This window comes from Mus caroli, chromosome 1 (assembly GCF_900094665.2).
Source record: "Mus caroli chromosome 1, CAROLI_EIJ_v1.1, whole genome shotgun sequence".
In the NCBI taxonomy this organism is placed as follows: Eukaryota; Metazoa; Chordata; class Mammalia; order Rodentia; family Muridae; genus Mus; species Mus caroli.
Genome location: NC_034570.1, coordinates 144,833,548 through 144,856,734, shown reverse-complemented (window position 1 = coordinate 144,856,734; position 23,187 = coordinate 144,833,548). Strand labels below are relative to the sequence as shown.

General features: G+C 44.3%; 1 long non-coding RNA gene across 1 annotated transcript in view; it reads left to right on the top strand.

The window, feature by feature from the left end:
* Positions 1 to 1,623: 1,623 nt before the first annotated feature.
* LOC110290999 overlaps positions 1,624 to 23,187 on the top strand; it is a 78,190-nt gene continuing 56,626 nt past the window's right edge. Inside the window, exons 1-2 of the long non-coding RNA XR_002377524.1 lie at positions 1,624 to 1,753; positions 5,093 to 5,226. This is a non-coding gene — a long non-coding RNA (uncharacterized LOC110290999). The remainder of the gene's footprint in view (positions 1,754 to 5,092; positions 5,227 to 23,187) is intronic.

Here is a 23,187-nt window from a genome sequence, read left to right as displayed (position 1 = left end):
ACTTCTGGTTCCTTCAAGCAGTAAACACCGCCAGCCACGGGTTTCAATCTGCACTCTGGCGCCTCTTCCTCGTTTTCTTTCAAACTGTGGTTTGAAAAATTGGAACGCTCAGACTGGAGAGGAGGCTCGGAATTAAGAGCACTCGCTGCTCTTGCAGAGGGCCAAAGTCCGAGATTTCCTTCCCAGCAACCACATTGACACAAGTGTTATCTCCAGGGGTCTAGATGGGGTTCATCTTCTCTTCTCTTCTCGTTAGAGAATTAAAAGGTGGGGAAATTTTCCAGCTGGACAGGTAGCCACAGATAAATCTCAAACACCGCATGTAGGATCAGTAGTTGAAGAAAGGCATATATGGGGGTGTGTGGGGGTTGCGGAGTGAGGAGACACACACACAGAGCAGACGCACAGAGAAAAAGACCCCTCGATTTTTGGAAAGGGATCTCGGGAACCTGAAAACCCAGTCTCTTCTAGAAGACTGGGCTTTTGAAGTCTCTGAAGGCTCTTTGTCCTCTCACTTAGGGTTGGTTAGCTTGAAGAAAGACAGTATGGTTGACTAGCCTACGAGTGTTGTGCAAACACAGTCTGATTGAACCAGCACACCCCCCCCCCTTTTTTTTTAGCTGCTAGGCTTTTGTCTCAGATCAGGAGAGTGAGAAAGAACTCTCAGAAGTTCACCATGTTTATCACCTAGTCATGGCCCCTCTCCCTGCCTGCCTGCCTGCCAGGGATGCTGACTAACTCCTAGTTCCTCAGAGCTATCCCTATAGCTATAGTTCTGGGGGACCTGAGGCTTTCTTCCTTCTGACTTCCGCAGACACCAACCTGGACATGGGACACATACATGTATGCCTATCAAAAACACTCCTACACATAGAACAAATTAAATAAACCAAATAGACCATTTTCACATGGCAAGATAGAACAGCAAGGATAAGGACAGGTCTTGGACGTAAAAATAATCTTTAAAATAGTGTTTATTGAGCCTCCTGGTGTTACCAGGAAATTGGAGTTCCTTCTTTTAGTTCTTAGTCTTGTCAATAAAAAAAAGAACTTGAAATGGGCTCACTAAGAAGACAATTTTAAGAGACTTTGAGAGAAAACAACAGCATAGGTAAACAGTAATTCCTAGCGGCTATGGAGGAAGGATGTTGAAGAGAGGAAGAAAGCTCTTGAGCTGGGTTGGCATGGTCAGCAACAGAGGTCGTGAAGTGCCCACAAGGCAGCAGGCAGCTGTGGCTTCAGAGAACATGAGAGAGCGCCAAAGCACCAGAGAAAACAATGCTTAGGTCCTAACCAGGATTGGAAAGAAAAAGACAGCAAAGAAGAGAAGGGGGAAGCTAAACCTCAGAAAACTTCAGAAAAACAAAAACAAACAAACAAAAAAAACCAAAAACTGGCTGACTCAGCAGAACTTCGAGGCTGCCCCTCCTTAGGTGACCGCGGTGTGGGCATGGTTTTAGGAAAAGCAAAGTACATTATCTCATTAGGGGATCATTATTCCATCCATCTTCTTAACTGGTCTGTCAGAGGCGTGGTCTTTCTGACCAGCTGACTGACAGGCCCAACCGGATTAACCCTGAAGGAAGGAAACTCTAGTCTGAAATGCTCTAATCTTTGGAGCACATCAAAGTATAATGTCTCCACCCAGGGCCAGAGGTGCTCTATCCTTTTGAACAAACTTTTAAGGAGTGGAAAAGCTGATACCTAACTAGGGAAACGGGAAGCGGGACCCAGAGCTTCGGTGGCCTTGAAGGTACTGAAACATTCCTCTTCAGGAGTAGAGGTCCTAAAGTCACTAAGGAGATGAGTTGAAAGTATGGTGTAGCTAGAAGCCATTTCCACTATGGAAACACAAAGCTGTTTACTAGAAGGGATGGTACCTGGACTAGGTACCTGCTCATACAGATAGCTTCTCGGAAGAAGTACTCATTCAGGAGAAGCCATAACTAAGGACGACCTGGGAGCTAGAATTCTCTCGGGCACTCTTGGCCCGCAGCAACAACATTCCTGCGGCTGCCACCCGCCCTTGGGGTCCCTGCCACACGCTGCCTAGCTGGCTTCTATCAGCTGGCTTCATCGTCTTCATCGTCCCAGCCTTCTTCAGCTTTGTTCTTTCCTTTCTTTTTCTTGGCAGCAACAGATAAGAAGTTGGCTGCAGGACACCCTCGTGAAAATTTTCCATCTTATTACATTAGTATTAAAATAAACGTTTTCAATAACAACATTGAAATGTTAATAATTAAAGCCACGGGTATGTTTACCCCCAGAGGGAAATGGAGTCACTTTGTCGACATCAAATGTTCCAGAAGAACGGAAGCGAGGTGACTTAGGAATATAGACTGTGAGGATGGCCTCTGAAGGGTTGTGAGTGCAGCTGGGAAGACTTGCTTCTTGTACCCAACTAGATCATCTTTCTTTACCTTTTGCTGCTGATGGTGCATCCTCATCCTAGATCAGCATCTCTTCCATCTTCCCCAGCATTAAATCTTCCTGCCAAAAAGGGTCCCAAGACCCATACGTCATATCTTGTGTTAACAAAGGAAAAAAGAAATCACGATTGTCATCCTAAGGGGACTTGGAAATGACGTCACAGCAGCCATGTTCAGTGAATGAAAAACTCAGGCCCATGAGCTAGCTAACAGGCCTCTCCTGAGGTTCTGTGGCAGTGCAGAGCTCAGCAAGCAACAACTTTTCTTTTGGGCAGAGAGTGCTCCTTCTGTGTTCTTAGCGGCTGGCTCTTCAGGATGTGGGTCCTGTAATAGAATTGTAGCCAATGTCTACACCTGGACAGAGCTCACTGGGTGCTACGGGTCTCCTCCTGAGAATTCAGGAGGGAGAGACAGAAAGAAGGATAGGAAAAGTGCTTAGACTTTTATGCTGGCTGTTCTGCCAAGCCGTTGATGACTTTGGGATGCAGCAGCTATGCAGTGGACGTCTGTCTGGCTGAGCAGCAGACACAGGCATCTACCATGATATAGCTGCCTGGGATTCCAACACTTATTTTGAGTTTGGACTAATCAGGGGTGTCCAACTCTTCTGTCAGTGTGACATGACATTGTAGTCTATGAATGTGACAGGCCACAGTCACAGCTACATTGAGACACATGCAGCCTGAGGGCAACTGGTTGGACAAGCCTGGTTTAACTTTTTGCAATTAACCTACCTTGCCCAGATAGCCCAGGGCAAGTATTGGCATAATTCTTCATAATCCTTTGTGATAACTTTGGAGAAAATACAGAGTTTGGGGCAGATTCTGAACTTGGGAGCAGAAGAGCTGGGTCTGTGTCCCCTTTAACTTTTACTGCTGCTGACCATTGGGTTTCCCAACCCCTCTTGCGTGTAGATATTTACGTGTTAGTACCTTAGGTACCACACTCAAAAACATGTGTTCTAGTGCCCCCATTCTTCTAAGCTGAGTTGTCTAGATTCTAAGAAGTCACGGACTACAGGGCTGCAGATATAATGACAGCTCTGAGAAGAACCAGGGAAGAAACACTTCTGTGTGAAACACACGTGAGGCGATCTGACGGGATTTCTGCAAGTTGAGTGTGAGACTAAGCTGCTGAGGTGGAGGGAATGGCTATGTTCTCACCAGCCGGCGTGGGGCTGACCTGACGGTGGAATGCAGAGGAACCATGAGCTCGATCAAGCAGTTCGTGGGATGCCAGAACACCCCCTAACTTGTCTCTTTCATACATCCCTGCCTTCAGAGTGCCCTTCTCCTGGCCCTCCAATGAGCCATTGTCTCATCTTTTAATTTTCTGCTGCTTTGACCAATGGCCTTTGTATAACTTTCTACTTAGACTTTGCCAGACAAAGCCGAGCTCACGAACCAAGAGCGCAGTTGTTTCAGCTCTGTGGTACTTAGCAAGCTGTCAGTCATAGATCTCTACATTGTTTGATCTAACCTGTACTGGCCGGTTTTGTATGTCAATTTGACACAGGCGGGAGTTATTACAGAGAAAGGAGTTTTAGTTGGGGAAGTGCCTCCATGAGATCCAGCTGTAGGGCATTTTTTCAATTAGTGATCAAGGGCGAAAGGCCCCTTGTGGGTGGGACCATCTCTGGGTTGGTAGTCTTGGGTTCTATAAGAAAGCAGACTGAGCAAGCCAGGGGAAGCAAGCCAGTAAGGAACATCCCTCCATGGCTTCTGCATCAGCTCCTGCTTCCTGACCTGCTTGAGTTCCAGTCCTGACTTCCTTGGTGATGAACAGCAGTATGGAAGTGTAAGCTGAATAAACCCCTTCCTCGCCAACTTGCTTCTTGGTCATGATGTTTTGCCCAGGAATAGAAACCTTGAAATAAAACTAGGACAAAACATTCCATAATTTTTTAAAGTTTATTTATAATGTATATGACTGTTTTGCCTATATGTATGTCTGTGTACCTCATTCATGTTGGGCCAGAAGAGGGTTCCCTGGATCCTCTTGGATCCCCTGGAACTTGAATTACAGCCATGTGAGCTGCCATGTGGTTGCTGGAAAATGAACGTGGGTCTTCTGGAAGAGCAGTCAGTGCTCTTAACCACCGAGTCATCTGGCCCCTGCAAATAAGTTGTTTAATGAGAAAAAGAAAACTTCATACTCTTTCCATGAAGACAGGAAAATTTGACTCTGTGTTCTAAGTTCAAGTGGACGGGAGGAGTGATGTCTAATAAGGGCGGGTTGTCCACAGGAGCCAATGCCTCTGTTTGAGAGCCAGCTCTTTTCCTTAGTTAGCTGTTTGCCTAAAGGCTGGTTTTTCAGCTTCTGCATGTCCTGGTTCCTTGTTTGTGAAATACAGCTAGGAATGTCACAGCTCTCAGCATTGTTTTGATGACTGAATGAGTCAAATGGGAACACTTAGGTCAGTGCCTGGCACTTGGCTCTCTGAGTATTTGCTACAATAGTAATTAGTAGTCAGAGCATTAGAGTTAAGAGCACTTGTGGGTTTAAAATTTCGACTCAGTACAGTATAGTCAGAACAATAAAACAAAGCAGAACAAAGAACCATTTCTCCCCTGTAGTATGTCGGTTACTAAAAATTAACTCTTCATCCCAGGGATGAATGTGGCTTTTGCTAACAGTCTCCCCTTTTCATACATACCCTCCAGAACTCGATCCTGGGATGTGCTGAGATCTCCACTGGTGCCTACCAAGCAACCCAAATTCATCATCTCACAGTTGCAGCTGGCATACAAAACCAGAGACGCTGTTTCTCCATCTTCTAAGGCCCCCTATGCTCAAGGTGACTTGGTACTGGTTACTCTGATGAGTTTGTAGCGATGTATTAGTGGTAATGAGCAACATTTTCTTTTTTTGATATTTGGGTTTGGGTAAATGCTTGAGTAATTAAAGGGCATGTTTTGCTGGGTCCTCGGGGTTCATGCCAGCTACCCCCTGCTCAGCATGAATGATGAATAATGCTATATGACAATAATGTATCTAATTCTGATAATAACACAGTAACCTAGGTCCTCTGTCTTCATCGGGCTGAGAACAACTGAGACTCCAAGGTCGTGTGACTTAGGCTTATACAATAATTATAGGCTGGAGACTGAGTTCAGACATGCTCATCAATGCCTGGACCCTGCTTCCCAAGCTTCTCTGCATCTGTGGGAAATACTGAGACCCTGCCTTAGCTCTTGCCAAGACCTGTGGGTGCAGAGCAGGGGACCAGGGTGGAATATTCTGCTCTTTGAAATTTCTATTGGGTCAAGCCTATCTGGAAACTCAGAAGCCAAGCCAGGGAGTTTTGAACATGGGGTTATAACAGTATGGTGGGTAGGGAGGCAGCCAATGGTCCAGCATCTGGAATGAAGCCACAGCACACTCTTCCCTGTGCCCCCAGCCCTCAGGCCTGGAACAGCTCCCTGCCCCACTCCCTTCCTTCCTTCCTTCCTCTGTCCCCTCCGCTAATGAATGCTATTACCTCTCCTGCATCCCTTCTTATACCAAAAATCTCATCTCCTCCTAGACCTATATACTATATAAACAAAACAAACAAACAACAATAAGACCCTAAATTAACACATAATAGGTCACCCAGGCAAGCATGAATAAATGTTGGAAGGTTTTTTGGTTTTTTGGTTTTTGTTTTTTTACTATAAAATCCTTATGCCAAGATGGTGTCTGATTTGCCTTTTTCTCGCTAGCACTTAAAGAATCACTTCTCAAGTGTTTAATATAAAAGATCAGGAGAATAAACATTACCAAATGGGTGGGGGACATTATTTATAGTAACAGTGTCTTAAAGCATTTAAAAATAAGTTATATCAACCCCAAAGTAATTTTGCTGGACACCTATGACATCTCAGACCTGGGGAAATCTTTATATTTGATCTCATTCCCTTTTCACTTCTACTTCCTTCTAGAAATTCTCTAGTTGCTAGGGGAAGTTTGGGAGATGTAAAGTTGGCTGTAGAGAGCCTTGGGGGAGATGCTGCAAAGAAATAAGACTGAGCACATGTGTGCTTGTCTGCAGGCGGCTGGGATGGGCAGTGAAGCCTAGGTCATGGTGCTGTGGCTTCAGTGAGGGGCTCAAGAAGCCAGAGATTGTGTTGAAGATTGTGATTACTGTTGTTGTTGTTGTTAGGGTACAACTTCCTTCTGATTCTGTGTAAGTCTCCACAGCTTTCAAAGATTTTCCCTCTTCAAAACAATTTCAAAAGGAACCTCAACGAGGAAGGGTCTGTGGGCCTGGGTTTTGGAGACAATGGTGATAAAAAGAGGGAGGTGTAGACACATCTGTGATGAGTACCTGGGGTGGAAGGGAGAAGGAGGTCTCTGTGAAGATGCTCCCAGAGTTGAGTGTTGAAGGGCTTTATGAGAAACATCACTCCTGCAGTTGAATAAATTCATGTCTCAGAAAGGAATTCACAGAAGTCCTGGGCAAACCCTAAAGAGCCCCAACCTCACACTGCCATGGAAAGTCTCATTGTTCCAATACATTGAGTGTCCTCATAGGACCTCTGGCCCATGACAAAGACATTCTGTGAGCCAGAAGGGCACTTCCTCCATCTCTACTGAGTCACCTCATATAATGATTAATCTAGATTGTCAACTGGACGGGATGGAGATGGAAATTAGTAAAGCACACAGCCAGGTGTGCCTGAGAGGCTGTTTCAAAAGAGGATTAAGGTTTCTGTCTGTGCCTGGAGCTGATCCTGTGCCTGTGCCACAGCACTCCATACCCAAATATCTCCAGGAGAGAGCTGTCTCCCAAGGAATGCTGGCACACCGGTGGGCACAGGTAAGACCACCACTTCTGCTCAAATTCCTGGCCCAAGAGGGACCAGCCAATTGTCATCAGGACACAGGAAACAAGGAACATCCAGGGACAGAACCCTTCCAGTTTCTGTCTGTACCCTGGAATCAACCCTGTCCCACAGCCCTCCATACCCAAATTCCTCCCAGAAAGAACTTATCTCCCAGGAGCACTGACATACAGGCTTGCAGGAGGGACAAGCCACAGTCAGAGACAGCAAGACCAGCTAACATCAGAGATAACCAGATNTCAAGAGGCAAGTGCAAGAACATAAGCAACAGAAAGCAAGGCTACTTGGCATCATCAGAACCCAGTCCTCCTACCACAGAGAGCCCTGGATATCCCAACACACCAGACTCTTACTTAAAGTCACATCTCCTTAAGAAGGACATAAATAACTCCCTTAAAGAAATACAGGAGAACACAGGTAAACAGGTAGAAGCCCTTAAAGAAGAAATACAAAAATCCCTTAAAGAATTACAGGAAAGTACAACTAAACAGGTGAAGGAATTGGACAAACCCACACAGAATCTAAAAATGGAAATAGAATCAATAAAGAAATCACAAAGGGAGACAACCCTGGAGATAGAAAACCTAGGAAAGAGATCAGAGTTATAAACATAAGCATCACCAACAGAATACAAGAAATAGAAGAGAGAATCTCAGGTGCAGAAGATACCATAGAAAACAGTGACACAACAGTCTAAGAAAATGCAAAATGCAAAAATCTCCTAACCCAAAACATCCAGGAAATCCAGGACACAATGAGAAGACCAATAATAGGTATAGAAGAGAGTGAAGATTCCCAACTTAAAGGGCCAGTAAATACTTTCAACAAAATTATAGAAGAAAACTTCCCTAACCTAAAGAAAGAGATGCTCATGAACATACAAGAAGTCTACAGAACTCCAAATAGACTGGACCAGAAAAGAAATTACTCCTGTTGCATAATAATCAAAACACCAAATGCACTAAACAAAGAAAGAATACTAAAAGCAGTAAGGGAAAAAGGTCAAGTAACCTATAAAGGCAGACCTATCAGAATTACACTAGACTTCTCACCAGAGACTTTGAAAGTTAGAAGATCCTGGGCAGATGTCATTACAGACCCTAAGAGAACACAAATGCCAGCCTGGGCTACTATACCCAGCAAAACTCTCAATTACCATAGATGGAAAAGACAAGATATTCTAAGACAAAACCACATTTACACAGTATGTTTCCACAAATCCAGCCCTCCAAAGGATAATGGAAAACTTCAACACAAGGAGGGAAACTACACCCTAGAAAAAGCAAGAAAGGAATCTTCTTTCAACAAACCAAACCTAAAAGGAGAGAGCCACAAAAACATAATTCCACCTCTAACAACAAAAATAACAGGAAGCAACAATCACTATTCCTTAATATCTCTTAACATCAATGGACTCAATTCCCCAAGGACTGGATGGATATGTAAACAGGACCCAGCATTTTGCTGCATACACAAAGTGTACCTCAGTGTCAAAGACAGACACTATCTCAGAGTAAAGGGCTGGAAAACAATTTTCCAAGCAAATGGTCCCAAGAAACAAGCTAGAGTAGCCATTCTAATATCAAATAAAATCGACTTTCAACCAAAAGTTATCAAAAAAGATAACAAAGGATACTTCATACTCATCAAAGGAAAAACCTACCAAGAAGAATTCTCAATTCTGAACATTTATGCTCCAAATTATTCGAGACCCCCAACCTCCCCCCCCCTCTCTCTCTCTCACACACACACACACACACACACACACACACACACTCCACAAGTTTAAAACATATAATATCTGGTTATTGCAGCAAAAGTTTATAGACATCTGCTATGGAGTCTACAGGAGTCCACAGAGAAAGAGGAGAGGTGATTCAGGAAGGCTTCCCTGTCACCCAGTTCCATGTACATGCTTGGCTAATGCTAGCTTGGGTAACATTGATTGAAAGACAAGAAGAAATGAGTTCTTAACCTCTGGCCCCAGCCTCTTTAGGGGTCATATATCAGATATCCTGTATATCAGATGTCTATATTGCAATTCATAACAGTAGCACAATTACAGTTATGAAGTAGCCACAAAAATAATTTCATGGTTAGGGGGTCACCACAGCATGAGGGACTTTATTAACAACTCACAGCATTAGGAAGGTTGAGGACTGTAGCCGTCCAGCAGCCCAGGACGAACTGGGTATACCTGAAAAGGGGGGTGGAAATGGAAAAGGAACAGGGTGAGAGAGAAGGATGAAGCCAAGAGAAAAGTTTCTGATCAAGGCTCAAAGTTTAATATTTAATTTAGCATTGTGTTTATATAGGGAGAACCCACAGACCCATCCTTTGTTTCAGGTGGATTATGTTGCAAAGCAAGCTCAGTGGGCAGTTAACTCCTGTAGGAAATTGCAGGTGGGGCAAGGAGGAAGACTCCACCTGGAGCATTTAAGGTCTATTCGGTCTACTCAATGCTGGGGGAAGGGCACAGAAGATGTCTGGTAAAGATTTTGGGGAAGGGGTGAATAACAACATAGAATACCTATGGAGATGTCACAGCAGAGGAGAGTAGGCTGCACTAAAACCCAGGGTTGGGACAACCCAGTCAAGATAGTAGCAAGGCAGAATGGAAATTGGACCCAGCCCCACCTCCAAAGATGTTCTTGGCCAGCTTTAAAAGTCTAACCCACAACCTATTCAAAGTTCAGATTTGATCTTTAACTAGGTGTGAGTAAGTGCTGTTTGTCAGTTTTATCTCTCTTTGTTCTTACCTGGTGATGACTTTTCCAGCCTCTTTTGAAGACCTCCCCTGTGTCCCATCCTTCCGGGCTGTCCTCCTGAACTCTGTACTGAGTGTTGTTGGTCAACTGGATTTCTGCTGTCCTCTCAGGATGTGTGGATAACTGAAGGGAAGCCTAGCTCAGGCGTGAGTTCAGAAAATCTTTCCAGGACTCTAATCACCTAGGATTTCATTTCATCAAAGGCATGTTCTCATCTGTCAGCCCATTGTCCAAGCCCACCCTTCCAGTTCCTGTAAGGTACCTTTGGGCAAAATAAAGATAACATTTATTAATTTCTCTCTTTCAAATAATTTGGAAAATGTGACCAAGTCTTTGAGTGGAGCAAGGGCTCTTCCCCTAATCTCGTTGGTAGATGATCTCTTGGTGAGTTGTAAAATTCTGATATTTCCTTAATGCATTAGCAATTTTGTCACATTTGTTCCATGGAGCATTCTATTCTGGAGCCAGTCCTGACTGCTTTTAGTCATTAACCTTTCACCCAGATTTTTTTTTAAGATGCCTTTTATTTTATGAATGAGTATTTTGCCTTTGTGTATGTCTATGCACCATGTATGTTCCTATCTAGTGTGCAGTGTCCATGGAGGCTGGAAAAAGGTTTCAGATCCCCTGGAAATGGAGTTACAGACAGTATGAGCCATCCCATAGGTGCTGGGAATTGAACCCTGGTCCTCTGGAAGAACAAGCAGGGCCCTTACCCACTCTGTTTTGTTTTGTTTTTTACAATACACCCCGCCTTATCATGATACATCTACAGAAGCAAAGCCATGGATTTCTATTAACCAAATGATGTTTTATTCATATTCTAACACACATATTCCAGTGGCTTTCCCCAGGACATAGTCTGGGGTACTATATTGCAATAAGAACAACTACTTTAAATTGGCAAACTATACTATTAGTCAAGCAATGAGTCCATTGTCAAAACCTAAATGTGTCTTCCCCAAAATATCAAGAGCTCTTGAAAATTATTTTATTATTATAATTATTATTATTATTTTTTTTTTTTTTGGTTTTTTGAGACAGGGTTTCTCTGTATAGCCCTGGCTGTCCTGGAACTCACTTTGTAGACCAGGCTGGCCTCGAACTCAGAAATCCGCCTGCCTCTGCCTCCCGAGTGCTGGGATTAAAGGCGTGCGCCACCACGCCCGGCAATTATTATTATTTTAAATGCCCTGTAAAAATCATTTTTATTATAAAATAATTTACAAGTTGTAATGGTTTGTATATGCTCAGCAGTTTTAGAAGGCGGGGCCTTGTTGAAGTAGGTGTGTTACCGTGGGTATGGGCTTTCAGACGCTCATCCTAGCTGCCTGGAAGTCAGTATTCTGCTAGCAGCCTTCAGATGAAGATGTAGAACTCTTGCACCATGCCTGCCTGGAGGCTGCCATGCTCTTGTCTTGATGGTAATGGACTGAACCTCTGAACCTGTAGGCTGGCCCAACTAAATGTTGTCCTTATAATAGTTGCCTTGGTCATGGTGTCTGTTCACAAGAGTAAAACCCTAACTAAGACACAAGTTTTGTGAAACTATTTTAGTATAGAATTTTATGTTGTTAAACACATTCGTAATGTTGTGCTATGATCATTTCCACAGTCCTTTTATCTTATAAATCAGACAAAATGGTAATCCCCAATTCCCCAGCCTACCCGTGGCCACCATCACCTTACTTTCAGTGCCTGTGACTATTTAAACTGCACATATAAATGGAGTCGAGTGCTATTTATCTTTTTGTGACTGGCTCATTTCACTTGGCATAACATTTTATGTTGTTTGCTTGTTTTAATCTGTTGCATATATTTATTGTGCGCATATCCTAGTGAGCACGTGGAGGTCAGAGGACAACTTATGGGAGTTGGTTCCTTCCTTCCACCATGTGGGTTTCAGGGATAGAACTCAGCTGGTCAGGTCTGGTGAGTGGCAAGTACCTTTATCCACTGAGCCATCTCACTGAGCCCTGTTTGTTTGCTTGTTTGTTTGTTTGCTTGTTTGTTTGTACATAGCTTATGTACCCAAGGCTGGTGTTGAATTTCTGGTTGCTCTACTTCATCTTCTAGAGTGCTGAGATTATATGTGTGTACCCATGCCAACCCTTCTTGTTTATTCACATATATGAATTACACTATACATTTCCCTCTTGGTGCTGTTTTTTTTTTTACTATATTCCATAAGCTTTGTATATTATATTTTCATGCTCATTACTATCTAAATATTTCCTAATTTATGTTTAGAATTCTTCTTTGATCTATTGGTTTTTTGGGGATTCTGTTACTTAATTTCAACACATTTGTGAATTTTCTCATTTTATTTCTCTTAGGATTGTTTTAAGGTCTCAGTTGCTGTGATAAATCACTATAACCAGAAGCTACCTTGGAAAGAAAGGATTTATTTGGCTTACTCACCCTGGTTCACAGTCTACTTTGGGAAGTCAGGGCAGGAACTGAAACAGAAGCCATGAAGAAATGTTGTATTAGTTTTCTCCCTGTGCTCAGCCAGCTTTCTTGTGCTAGCCAGGACCACATGTCCAGAGAAGGCATTGCCTCCTGTGAGCTTGGCCCACCCACGTTAAGCATTAATCAGGAAAATGTACTACAGACTTGACTATAGACAAATCTTATCAAGGCATTTGATTAATTGATAGTCCCTTTTACTTTAGCTTGGGTCAAACAGACATAAGACTAACTAACACAATTGACTTGTGTCAACCTGACACACAAACACATAACTATTCAACCACAAACTTGCCTTTCTTGTGTATCTCCAAGATCTCATATAAATATCACTATCACTATATAAAACATTCCAACTTCTAAGACTCCCACAGCCGTTAAAAATTCAAACACTTAAAACGTTTAGTCTCTTTAGAACATCCAGAGTCTCTTTCAACATTCAAGGTCTCTCTAAAATTCCAAACTCTGTTAACTGTCATCTTCTATAAGTAGGAAATATGCTATATTTTCTGATATCAAGAAGGAAGAACACAGGCATAGTTAGAATCAAAACAAAGCTAAACCAAAGCCCAACAGTGGGGAAGTGCAGTCTCAGACGTCTGGCACTCATAGTCTTCTGGGTTCCAGAGGACCTAGGCAGTTTCACTTCTTTGTCTCTGCTCTTCACAGCACACATAGTGCATCTCATAGGGTCAATGGCTCCACTTCACATCTGCTGTCCCCCTTGATGCTAATCCCATGGTACTGGCATCTTCAAAACTCTGAGCTCTCTGCAACTGGGCTGCACCTTCACCAAAAGCCTTTCCTAGGTACTCTCCAGGGACTCTAACCATGCCACAGGATGCCAAGTCTTCTCTCTACCATCCCTTCTTCCCTGGGACCTCTACTGCAACTGAGGCTGCACCTTCCCCAATAGCCTTTCCTGGCTTCTCCATGGTGCCAGTCCTCAGCTGTTTTCTGTGATCCCTTCATGTTTTCAAAACAAGTACTAACTGAAAGCCTTGTACACATTAATAAGTTCAGCTCCAAGCTCAAGGCAAAGCCCTGGATTCCTCTGGGCCACAACATCTATATACTGATCCCCAAGGAAACACTGGAAGGTTTTCTCCCTAATGATGCTGCCCTTTAATCAGAGCTGCTTCTTCGGCCCCAGTTGACTGTATCCTTTGTCACAGCAAAGCAAAGGTTTCACTTCAGTGGTTTCGGTCCCTTGTTCATCACAACCACTTCTTTAGCCCCACCTGACCAGAACAGTATATTCTTAACACAAAACATCACTGAAAAGTCCCTGTTAGAATCTTTACTTCTCCCTGAAACCTCACAAGCCAGGCCAGGTCATTCAGGCCTCAGTGAGACAAAGTAAAAAGTGTGACAAGCAGGGAAAAAAAAATCAAAGAACAAAGCAAAATCCTGTGTGACGGTGGAGGGGTGTAAGGTCACTTGGCAATTGTGGGAAGTGGCGTGTGAAATGATAACCTGCAGTGTGGCCACACATCGTCCATATCCAGTGTGGTAAAGCCACCAGGAGGCCTTGGCCATCCCCAACCTAATCTAATAAACCTTGTCTATTTAGGTCAACCCTGTCTAATGTGGCCTGGGATCATTCAGACATGGTCATTTCAACCATTCTAATCAGCTCCTGCAGCAAAATTGAAGAGGATGTATTATAGACAGCAGCTCACCCAGGGTACCGAGCTGAATGAAAACAAATTCTTCAGTTCTTACAGTATAAATAGAAATTCAAGCCTTGAGAACAGCGAGGACCGCTGGCCAGCAGGAGACAGGCAGACGGCCAATGGCTCATGTTTGGATGACAGGGGAAGCAAGGATGAAATGCAAGTGGAAAACAAGAACTCTCTCTTCAAACAGCTGGGAAACACCCTCTGCTTCCCTTCGTTTCCCAGCTGGGCAGGGCAGCAGCAATGGGACAAGAGGTCAGGAGGAAACATTCAATCCTGCACGCCCTGCCTGCTACCAGGAGACCTGTTGGGGTGCATGCCACCAGGCCGGATGCCGGAAATGGGAGACACAGAGGATATGGTGCCCAGTCCCTGCGGATGCCAAGGCCTGCCCTGAAGAATGGACGTCAGCAAACAGAAAGCCATTCAGACCCTGCAGCAGCACAGTTCCCACGGCAACCAGCAGTTTCCCTTGCCACTGCACATCCTCTTCTTTTTCTTCTAACAAACTTTCCATTTGGATCCAGGCTACACTTGGATGAAATGTAGGTTGGGTAATAGGTGTTGGGGCAGGGGGGGGGGTGTGAAGATGGAAGAGGGTAATGAAGAATGTGAAGAGGGAACCTGGTTTTCATAAAGTATGAGTAGCAAGAGCCAGTGGGACATCAGGAAAATCTATAATTAGGCAGTGGAGTTTGGGTTTTGTTTTTTTGGGTCTATCTTTCTTTCCAGTTCCTGCCATTTGTCCAAGACTCTCAGAACCTGAGATAAATACTCCTGGTCACTTCTCCATCCTGTCCCTTCCCTGGTCATCATTCTTCATGCCTAGGAGGCATACTACCCTGTCCCATACCTTTCCTGTTACGCTAGGAAGCATTAGTGAACCCCAAAAGACCACCAAGGAGCCGTTTCCAATGGGATCACAGTAGGGTCTCTTTATTACAAACTCGAGTGTGGGCCAGCTCACCTCCGGCCCACAGGACAGTCTAGTGAAGCAGCCCCAAACTCTCATCAGGACAAAGTTTTATAACTTTGGAAGCAAGTGAGGGGGTGTCCATTCTGGCAAGCATCTAATTAAATGACTATTGTAAGCTCAGAGGTGGGTGCTCTGAAGCAAGACAGTACACAATCACAAGCGGTCTGAAAGTACATCTGAAACAATCAGACTAATCTTTGATTAACTGTGGCTAGGAAGTAGCTAGGAAGTAGCTCTGGCCAAGGACAGCCATGCCGTCCTTCCTGGTATGTGAATGCAGCTTGGGGCCAAGTTCTCAGGCCATTTTTTTTTCAGTTGTTTTGTTTTAAGATGGAGGCTGGTCCCTAAGATGGAGTAGGTTTGGCCTCTCATTCCCAAGCCATTCAATGGCTCTTCTCCCAAATCTGAGCTGGCTTAAGTCCCTCTGCCCTTTCAGTGGCTGCTCGTTAAAGAGAAGGTACAGTGCTCTGGGGATGCGTGCTGATTCCTGGTCCCACCTCCAAGATTTGCTGTTCTTAAGCCTTGAGTGGAGTTACAAAATCTTCATATTTCACAAGCACCCTAGTTCTTGCAGGTTCAGACAGGTGCTGTATCTGTTAGTTCCCCAGTGAACAAAATGCCCAAGAAAACAACTTAAAGGGAGAAAGATTTGCTTGAGGTCACAGTTTCAGTTGTTGATCCTCCATGGCAAAGAGGGTGGGATGGGCAGAGTGCTCATGTCCCAAAGGGAGGAGGACATCTCTACATGTCCTTGACTGCATCCGTTAACATGGGAGGACCTGCCCACTGTGGGTGGCACCATTCCCTGGCTGGGATCCTGGACAGCAGTAGAGAAAGTGAACTGAGCAGTAGCCGATACCCATCACTGCTTCTTGATTATGGACATGGCAGAAATAGGTGCTTCAAGTTCTTGCTGCCTTGACTTCCCTCCCGCTATAGACAGTGCACTTGAACTGTGACCAGAAATAAGTCCTTTCTCTCTTGAGTTACTTTTATTGGGAAAAGAAGCCAAGACAGCCAGGAAGCAGAGAAATGAGTAAGGGGCTAGGGAAAAGATAACCCCAGTGACATATGCCCTCCAGATAGGCCCCATTTTCTAGAACTTCTCAAAACAGCAGCACCTGTCGGAAATAAAGCTTTTAAGATACTCATCTATGGAGGATATTTCTTATTCAAACCCAACAGATGAGGAACAATAGGAAAATGCTCTTATCAGGGTGTATCTACATCTGCGAATAGCCAATGCTACAGAATAAGCAGACTTCCAAGAGGATTCGGCTGGGATTCCAGCTGGGTGGCACTTTGAACAATTGGCCCTCCTGTGTGAGGAGGGGTCTTTTCCAACCCCAAAGATAAAGACATCTCAAGTCCTTCAGAGCTGACTGGCACCCTTCAGTTTCTCTTGACTGACAGACACCACAATGTTTCATAAAGAGGAGGTCCCAGCTCTCTTTCATTTTCCAAGGAGGTTGTACAATGCTCGACTCACAGTGGGTTCATTGGCTGTCATTTCTGACTTTAACAAAGTGAGACTTAGGCAAAGCCAACTGAAATGAAGCAGAGAGTGAGCAGAAATAAGAAAAAGGCTGAGAGGAATGCTTCCTGTTAGGGTTTGTATATGCTTAACCCAGGGAGTGGCACTATTAGAAGGTGTGGCCCTGTTGAAGTAGGTGTGGCCTTGGGTGTCACTGTGGGTGTGGGCTTTAAGACCCTCATCCAGCTGCCTGGAAGTGAGTATTCTGCTAGGAGTCTTCAGATGAAGATGTAGAATTCTCAACTCTTCTTGAACCGTGACTGCCTGGATGTGACCATGTTTCTGCCTTGACGATTATGGGCTGAACCTCTGAACCTGTAAGGCAGCCCCAATTAAGTGTTGTCCTTATAAGAACTGTCTTGGTCGCGGTGTCTGTTCACAGTAGTGAAACCCTGACTAAGACATCTCCCATGGTGGATGTGAAGTCATATTCAATGATCTTGTTCATCCTTATGGGGACTGGTTGAAATGGGGCAATCTCTGTGTGCAGTAAAACCTTTGACCCCAAACCTTAGCTGATGTTACTTACCCTAATTAATGACAAAGGATTTAAGAACACTTATTGTTGTAGTAAATATTATTTGGGAATTTTCTACCTACCCCATGGCGCCTTCTCTCTGTTTCCTCTCTCTCTTCTCCTCCTCTCACATGGTCTCTGCCTCAAACCTCAAGGGCAGGAATTAAAGCCCCGCCTACCTCTCTTCTGCCCAACTAGTCTGTAAGCATCTTTATTCAATCAATAGTTTTAAATTTAGGATCACAGCTTCCACAACAAAAGTTGGCTTACATGAGAATTTACTTGTCTAGAGACAACTAGACCTTGGGATACAGAATTTAGCATTACAATACAGAGCAACAGATCAAACCTCTACGATTTATGGGGGAATGTTTTAATCTTCAAATAAATTGGGATGGGCATGGTGCTACAGGCTGGTAATTCAAGCACGTGGGAAGTTAAGACAGGAGGATCGGGAGTTTGAGACCAGCCTAGACCATATAGTAAGACCTTGCCTACAAAATGATAAATAAAGTTCCTGTGGGGAAATGTGCCATCGTTGCCCATTAAAGTTAATGCAGAGACGGCTAAAAGGGTAAAAGGCTCACACAAGGCCCTGAGTTCGGATCCCTAGCATCAGTATGAAAAAGTCAGCATGTGATGGTGACCACCTGTAACCCAGGCACCAGAAAGGCAGAGATAGTAAGACTCTGTGGACTTGTTGGCCAGTGGTAGAGCCAGGCTCAATGAAAGACCACGTCGATAGATAGATAGATAGATAGATAGATAGATAGATAGATAGATAGATAGCAATCTGGAGGGTGATAAATTACTATACCTGACATCGACACTGACCTCTGACCTCTGCAAAGCTCTTGAACACACACACACACAGAGAGAGAGAGAGAGAGAGAGAGAGAGAGAGAGAGAGAGAGAGAGAGAGAACAACAGCAACAGCAAAGTTACCACAGAGAATTCCCTGAAGGGACCATCATCCACTCAATGGTGACTTGTTGAAAAACTAAGCAACTACATGTGTGTAGATTTCCTAGGGTCTTTCTTTTTTTTTTTTTCTCTTTCTTTCTTTCGTTTCATCCATCACAATTCCCAGTTCAGCACAAGCCAATAAATAGGTATTCAGACTATGAGTGGTAATCAGTGGATCTTAAAAAGAAAATGTGATTATTTTAAGGCCAGGAGCTTTCTTCAGGCTACCATTACTAAATGCTGTCTGTCCCTATGATACAGTGATAAAGAGAGAGATCTGCGATGTCTCTTTGGTGTATGACCAAGGGGCTCAACACTGTAACAGTGCGGGAGGAACTGGCTGGGTACAGCCCTTCAGAGCCTTTCCAAGGCTGAGATGAACCACTGGCTGGGCTTCCAGGCTTCTGAGTTGAGAACTGAGTGAATTGATTGAGTGGGGGAGAACTGCAGAGCAGGCTTGGGATTCCAGCCCTGAGCTGGCTGGATCCCTGCATCTGTTAACTTTGTGCTTTGTATACAAACTACTCACCTGCCTCCGTTTATGCAGTCAGGGTCACAGTAGAACCTTCTATAGAGAAACTGTGAGACCCAAATGAGAGAAATCACGTAGCATTCAGAAGAGCTCAACCTCCAAAGGTGAATACAATTCTATTACTGAGTAGTGCCCAGAGCTAGGTTGATTCACAGTCCCACAGACACACTCAGTTGAGCCACCTCTCAGAACATGAACTGTATCCTTGTCTCTTACGAGGACACCTGGATATGTCATTAAATCCTCAGATCTGACATAAGATACCCAAAAGCAGGGCCCTTTGCCTGACTCATTGGTCCCAATGCCATTCTATAATTCTTCACTGTCCATGCTCTAGAATCTGGGCAGTGGGGGACAGAGAACAGAACCTAGTGGATAGTTGCCAGAACCTTGCAGTTAAGATCCAGGAAGGAACATGGGAAGTGGGTTCAAATGATTACACAAAGATGCCCCCGAAGACATGTTCATGCATCCCTGAGAAAGAAGAACCAACTTGTTTTCAAGGGGTGCCAGGTCCCAGTTTCGGGCCTGTGAACCAAAACCCTCAGTGGGGTTTTGAAAGTTTGGCCTCCTAGGAGGGAAAACAAAACAAAACAAGCAAATAAAAACCTGTTTTAACTTTTGCAAGTTTCCAGCACTGGCAAAAGGGAGGCAGGGACATCATTTACCAGATTGTTTTGGCTGTGGCATTGTCAGATCCTCTGTCACCAGGTCTTTTGGGGTCAATAATAGCTTCCTAGCATTCTTCCCTCTCCAGCTGGCATGAAATGAGTAATGTACATTTTCCAGAGAGGAAAAAGGGGGTATTTCGAAAATAATCCTCATGTACTTACCTCTATGGATTCTTATTTAATCCTAAAAAGAAGTGCAATTCTGATTCATGCTATAGCATGGATAAACCCAGAGGGGATGGCACTGAGGAAATGAGCCAGTGACAAAAAGCAAACGCTGCTTGATTTTGCTGACATGAAGTCTGTCAGAGGCCAGACTCCTAGAAGCGGAAGTGGCGTGGTGGTTGCCAGGCTGGGAGGAGGAAGAACGGGTAGTATTTAATTAGTCCTGAGTGTGGTTGGGGAAGTTGAGAAGGGCCTGGAGACGGTTGCCCACCAGTTTGAATGCCCTTGACACCATGAACTGAGCATTTAAGGAGGATTGAAGTACCAATGGTGTTCATGTCTCAAGGATCTTAGCAGATAAGAAAGGATGGTTTAGATCCATTCATGCATTTATGCTTAGAGTTTTTATTCCCCGTGTATCTTCCTCACCCACACAGTGTTACTACACCTTCCAGAACAGCCTCCTTCTGCCTTTACCGTGGCGACGTAATGGAACGCCGAAGGTGTTTAAGATAAATGACCCAGTCCAGTGTGCATGCCTCTTCCCTTTCTTCTTTTTAGGCTCATCTGTTTTACTTATTGTGAAATGATCGAATGCATTTAGACATAGTAGGTACATGATATGAAAAGCAGTTGTATCAAAATGGGAGTCATAAAAACTGTAACACCTTACACACAAAATAACTAGAACATACTTCTCTGCCTGATCTGTATTGGAAATTCTGAGACTGTTACTCTTTGAACACTTAGGTTCTATGCCTTAACTGAAACTAGCTCAGAATAAATTCTTTTTTTTTTTTTAATGTTCTGCGGCATAAACCACCTGCATGCTAAATCTGAGTCCTCTCCATCTTACAAAGGATATAAACAAGCTGGGTCACACCTCACTCAGGAGGCTGAGGCCAGCCTGGGCTACAGAGTGAGTTCCAGGACAGCCAGGGCTACACAGAAAAGCCTATCTAAAACAAACAAACAAATAAACAAACAAAGCACAAAGGATCTAAAGGAATACTTCCAACAATTATAGGTCCAAGGCTCTCAAGACACATCAGTCAGGCTCCAGGGCACAGTGGTCCACATTTCCTGTAAGGTGTGGGGGGGGGGGGGAGAGGGCTCTCCACTTGCTCTTTGTCATTTGTTTGTTTGTTGATGCCTTCTGTGCAGTGAGTCCCTTCAGAAATGGAGATTTCCAATGGCAGTTTTACTCTTAAAGCCCAATAGAGCTGCCAAAGAACAAAGAAAAACCGTTGTCTGAACTTGAAATTGCAAGCTAAACAGTCCTCATGTGTTCCCAGAATCTCCAAACAACGTCCACTTTTCCTAAAGTATTGGACTCTTCTGGGTATAACACACACACACACACACATAATTTATTTATTTATTACCTGCTCAAAGCAGCTGGAGAGACAGCAGCCAGACACTAGCTCCATCCTCACATTCTGCCATTCAGGGCATATGACCCAACCAAGCCTCTCTCTTTCCTTAGCTTGCCTCTGGATCTATCAGCTTCATGTCCTTCCAATACACCAAGACACATGTGAAGGTCCAGGGAAGCCTGCTTGTCTTGTTTATGCGATCAGACAGCTTTTAACTGGTAACGTCCAAATGGTAACATCAAAGTTATGTGCAATACAGAGGAAAGAAAAGGTATGCAAAGCAGGGGGCGACCTTTCTGCTTCCTCTTTGGACAGGCTGCTCTGCTCTGGTGCCATGATCTGCTCGGGGCCCTTCCCACCCGTATTCACTTTACGGTAGTTTTCACCACAGCTTTGGAGCATCTGCTTTGATTTTCCAGTTTGCTTTCTTAACCACACTCTCGGAATGCAGATCCTCTTGAAGAATCCCAAAGCAATTGAGAAGAACCAAAGGAAGAGAAGGCGACTAAACAGCCATGCCCTCTCCTGGGTCTGATAAAGCGTTACCTTCCTTCCTTCCTTCCTTCCTTCCTTCCTTCCTTCCTTCCTTCCTCCCTCCCTCCCTCCCTCCCTCCCTTCCTTCCTTCTTTTCTCTCTCTCTCTTTCTTTTTTCTTTCTTCCTTTCCTCTCTTCCTTCCTTCCTTCCTTCCTTCCTTCCTTTCTTTCTTTCTTTCTTTCTTTCTTTCTTTTTTTCTTTCTAAAGAATTATTTATTATATGTAAGACACACCAGAAGAGGGTATCCGATCTCATTACAGATGGTTGTTAGCCATTGTGTCGTTGCTGGGATTTGAACTCAGGACCTCCAGGAGAGCACTTGAACTGGCTGGTTTTGTGTGTCAACCTGACACAAGCTGAAGTTATCACAGAGAAAGGAGCTTCAGTTGGGGAAGTTCTTCCATGAGATCTGTGGGCTGTGGGGCATTTTCTCAATTAGTGATCAATTTGTGGGTGGTACCATCCCTGGGCTGGTAGTCTTGGGTTCTATAAGAAAGCAAGCTGAGCAAGCCAGGGGAAGCAAGCCAGTAAATAACATCCCTCCATGGCCTCTGCATCAGCTCCTGCCTTCTGACCTGCTTGAGTTCCAGTCCTGACTTCCTTTAGTGATGAAGAGCAACACGGAAGTGTAAGTCGAATAAACCCTTTCCTCCACAACTGCTTCTTGGTCATGATGTTTGTTCGGGAATAGAAACCCTGACTAAGACACCACTGAACCAACTCTCCAGCTCTTGCTCTGGCCCCACTTGCTGTAGCTGTCTTCAGACACCCCAGAAGAGGGCATCAGAGATGGTTGTGAGCTGCCATGTGGTTGTTGCTGGGATTTGAACTCAGGACCTCTGGAAGAGCAGTCAGTGCTCTTAACAGCTAAGCCATCTCTCCAGCCCCCAGAGTTACTTTCTAGGAGATGGATGGATTTCAAAGTTGATAGATTGTTGCTGCAGCTCGAGGCATTTCTGGTTATTTACCTCAGGTAACAGCATGCCTGCCATTTCCCACAGATTATCTTAAAAAGATAATGACATGGAATTCCGATTTTAAATTTCAGAACTTTTCAGCTATTATTTATTTAAGGTGAAGTCTCACTACGTAGGCCAGCCTGCTGCAGAACCTGGGACCCCGTTGCCTTGACCCACTAAGCCCTGGGATCACAGATGTGTGCCACACCCTACTCACATTGTCTCAAGTGTAGCTCATAGAAAGAAATAGGTCCTTATACCGTGACTGTGTGTGCTTTCACGTTGATAGAGCTGACCTTTCACACAGAGATGCTTGTCCCACCATATAGATGCAGTTCTGCTATTTTTCTCACTACAGCTCCATCTTTAAGATGACGTTAGAGGCTAGGCAGACGGTATACATCTTTTACCTCAGCACTAGAAAGACAGAAACGAATGGGTCTCTGGATCTCTGTGAGTTTGAGGCCAACTTGGCCTACATAGCGAGTTCTAACCCAGCTAGTACTACACAGTGAGAATGTCTATTTAAAAAAAAAAGGTAATTATAATCCATTAAATTTGTGTCACAACCCCCTAGTAGCTCTTACCAAGAAGCCTGAAAATGACTGTAGTGTTTCTGATATCTAGTCACTTAGTTAAAACCCAAATACTTCATTCCAGAGACTGTCCTCAGGTGTAAGAGTCCTTCTGCAAGAGATAAGTGTATCCTAAATAAACCGGGCAGTGGTGGCCCATGCCTTTAACCCCAGCACTTGGGAGGCAGAGGCAGGCGGATTTCTGAGTT